Source organism: Erigeron canadensis, chromosome 3, assembly GCF_010389155.1.
Source record: "Erigeron canadensis isolate Cc75 chromosome 3, C_canadensis_v1, whole genome shotgun sequence".
Lineage (NCBI taxonomy): Eukaryota > Viridiplantae > Streptophyta > Magnoliopsida > Asterales > Asteraceae > Erigeron > Erigeron canadensis.
This window is the reverse complement of record NC_057763.1, coordinates 10,210,860-10,214,844: the sequence shown is the minus strand read 5'-3', so window position 1 is coordinate 10,214,844 and position 3,985 is coordinate 10,210,860. Positions and strand designations below refer to the sequence as shown.

At 35.4% G+C, this 3,985-nt stretch overlaps 1 long non-coding RNA gene across 2 annotated transcripts; it reads left to right on the top strand.

Annotated features, from left to right (window-relative positions):
• Window positions 1-1,905: 1,905 nt before the first annotated feature.
• On the top strand, window positions 1,906-3,782 carry LOC122594635. 2 transcript variants are annotated; one of them, XR_006323053.1, is made up of 2 exons: window positions 1,906-2,027; window positions 3,525-3,782. It is a non-coding gene; the product is annotated as an uncharacterized LOC122594635 (long non-coding RNA). The 2 variants fall into 2 exon arrangements; XR_006323052.1 differs by lacking the exon at window positions 1,906-2,027 and adding an exon at window positions 3,292-3,360.
• The last annotated feature ends 203 nt before the right edge of the window (window positions 3,783-3,985 follow it).

The window sequence follows — 3,985 nt, the reverse complement described above, 5'->3', positions numbered from 1 at the left end:
TGCAATATAGATTAAAGTAAGTAAAGGTTCATTCCACGGAGACTACAAAGAGCTAGAGAGTTTTAAGTAGTTAAAATGATTTTGGTTTTTAAAGGCACCACATCATCTTGATTTTATATTAAAAGTTAGTTTATTGAAAGAGTTAGAAACTCCTAAGAATTTATTGAAAAGAGAATTGTTTCATATCAAATAGGATGAGAAGATCATCCACTTCGACTCCATGACACACATTATTTAGGTTGCACTTAAATGAAGAACCAATTCGAATATGTTGATTAATAACCGAGAACTAAACAAAGACTCACCCCGTACCCGTCAAGTTCGTTACTTTATTCAATTCCCTTAATTAACTAGTTCCATTACTAAGACCGGTTCCGCAAGACGTCTTTCATAACTTTCCTAGTCAACTAATTGTTTTGGTTATTTAGATAACAATTGTGTCTATTGATTGTACCCAACCATTAACCCGTTAACTCTTATTAACTATTAATTACTTTCTACCGTACCCGTCATAGAAACAATGACTTCTAACCAAGCAATCAAAATAACTTTTACACAGCCTAGTTACCACTAAGATCATGCAAAAACTATCCGCAATTAAGAGTTAAATAACAAAGAATTATTAAGCTAAGATTACGACAAAACGTTAAATCAAATCAACTTGAATTCAAAAGATTATGCAACTATTATTCAATGTATCACTTCATCTCAGTGAATGACGAATTATTTAACTACTCATAATCATAAACAAAGCACAAAGAGTAAAGGTATAAGAGAACATATTGTACCGATGTGTAGAAAAAAAGTAAACGCTAAAAAAATCGATAACCGAATTCCTTGAAGCTCACGAACAACCCTTAGACCTTGATGGACGAAAAAACTGCTGAATATTGCCCCAAAGAACCCTAAAATCGACTAGAGGTGATTGTATATCGAATGGGAGGGTTATGGTCTTGTATTTATAGTGAAAAATCAAAAACCCTTCAGCCGACCTATTTTATGCGCCGCACAGATCATCCATGCGCCGCACAAAACCAAAGATTTCCATATTTCAAATTTTCCATGCCCGTTATGCGCCGCACGACTCACCTGTGCGCTGCACAGGCACTTTTGCCAAATTCCCTGACCAAAATCTCACCTTTCTGTGCGCCACATGTCACTTGCGTGCGCCGCACAAGCTTCCAGTTTTTACGAAATTTGTATTTTTCAACTTGTCTCCACTCGTACTCGTCCAAAAATCATCCTAATGCATCTTTTAACCTTCCAAAAGCTATTTCTAGCCAATGTACCTGTTCTAAGCCTGAAATCACTAACAATATCATCAAAGCATCGAATTTACATATAATTTGCACATAATTAAGCTTAAAACGACTTAGAAACGATATGGAAATATGCATATTGTGACAACTCGAAAATTATTAACGACGGGTTAGTCTTAATCTCGATCATTATTATAATTTCGTCTATTTTGGAGAATTATAGACGTGGAAATTATTAGATAATTGAACAGTTCAATTAGAAGTATCCTCATGACGTAATTTAGACGAATGCCGACTCTTAAAAATAACTTTAAATAAATATTTAAATGTTATATATTGTGCACAGTAAATAGACTGTCTAGACTTAATATTTTAAAGTTCACTTTAACGAAACTTTATTAACTTGCCTTAACTAAAATGAGATGAGGGAAAATACCTTTACTTTAAATTATAACCGTTTGGTCAAACGGTATTTAATCGTAAGCATTTTACTGAATAAATGGTACAAAAATATCTCAAAAAAAAAGGGCCACATAGGCCGGTCCTTGTTTATGTGGCAGGAAAAGAACCACCAAAAACCTTTCCTTCTTTTTTTCTTTGCTACTGTCGACACAAACACACACACATAGAACACATACTAGTTTCCTCTCAAATCAAATTCTTGGAAAGGAGAAATCAAAGGGAAATTAATAAGGGTTTAATTATTTGGTGGATTTCAAGGAATCACCATCATCTTCTTCATCTTTTCTTCAAGAATATCAAATTTTGGTAAGTCAACATTTTCTTCAAACTTTTGATTTGATTTAAATTCAATTAAGGGTTTCTTTCGGTTTTATTAATGGAATTAGAAGCCTTTAAATTAAATGTAAATTTAGGGTTTTGATGATAAATGGAAGTTTGGTTTGAAATGGGTCTTGAAATCAAAATGGTTGAATGGGTGAAATGGTTAGTGATATGGATTGTTCCCAGGTCTATTGAACATGTTTATACTTGTTATAATGAAAGGAATTGAGTTGAAAACGATTTGGTTACAGCAAATGGTCAAACATTGCACTTAAAACCCATTTTCACGAACAGCAAGAGCACGGCCTTTGTGCCATAGCACGGCCTTTCACAGAGGCCGTCCTTTTTCAGAGCACGGCCCTTGTGTACGGCCCTTGCTGGGAGCACGGCCTTTGACAAGAGCCGTCCTCATCAGCAAAGGTCGTCCTCCTCCTGGAATTTTTGTAACTTTCCGTTTGGTTAGCCGTCGACTTCTAATGATCCAACACTTATTTACCAGTCTTATATCATCATAAAAAGAGTATCAAACTTGTTAAAACACACATTTAAACACTTTGATTTTCCAACCAAATTTAGTGACAAAAGATGAACTTGAGTTATGATATAGGCTAACTAGTAAGATGTATATTATGGACACTTGGTAATGACAATGTCAATGACGTTAGTAACTTGAGTCAAATATATATTGAACATTAAATCACATTCTTGGTCATCGCATTCTAGGGTCTATAGCTAAGTAGTTAAACGTAGGATACTTGTCGTCGTGAGATTTGATCCTCGCCATTGGTACTCATATCCTAGGTTTTTGATAGAAGTGGAGACTAGACTGCTCATTTTCTCGGACTACTCATACATTTAGCTCTTTGACCACTAAGGTGAGTTTATGGCGCCCTTTTTCCTTTTTACTTTGGGCTTGAAAAGTATGTACTGTTGTAAACACGACTACTTTATAAATGATTTGTCTTTGTCTATGTCATGTGATTTGGCTACTTAAATCATTTGCCATATGTTTGCCATGTTGACGGTTGTCTGAAAATGTGTATACTTGTCTTATGAAATTTTGTTCTATGTGACTTAGACTTGCCATGTTGTCGGCTGACTAAATGTTTATGTGTTTGACAGACTAAAATGTTCCCCTTATGTAGTTATTACCATTATGAGATCCTAATGGTTGTCTTGTCAGCTTTCGTATCTGACTGTCATAGTTCTGGTCCGCACCCCATTGTAGACGGGAGACCTGTGCGAGGTATTCTGGTCCGCACCCCACTTTAGACGGGAAATCCTGTGCGAGGCATATTAGTCATATTGTCGGACTTAGGTCTGGACTGTCATTATATATTGTCGGATTTTACTCCCGGCTGTCTTGTCTTAAATAACTACATGTTATTGTGTATTCTCCATGACGACTAAACTTTGGTCAAACACACTGTAAACTCACCAACTATTTCGATAGTTGATCCTCTCAAATTTTATGCTTTTCAGGTAACCAACAGTAAGTCTTGGATCATCTTGGCATTATAAGGCCATTCATTCGACTTTGGATGTATAATTAGCGTCAGACATTGGAGGACTATTATGTTCTTAGTTCTAATTGTACTAGACGGTCCAAATATTTATCTTGTATTAAGTGGGCCCAATTCCATATATGGATGACTTGTATCCGTATTCTGGGGTCCACATTTGAACGATTGTACTTGTATTAGACTTGTATTTGGTATTAAATGGATGTAATTTCTATTAGCCTTTGGTTAGTACGCAATTAGTTTGTTAACCCTGTATTTCCGCTACAACGGGGTGTGACACATATAAATGCACATATCAAATCCCCCCATATTTAAGCCTTGCTTGTCCTCAAGCAAATTCAGATTTCAAAATATTCATTCCCTTGGTTCTCAATTGCAAAACATGACATTAATCAAAAAGAAGCAAAACCATAAAAAAAA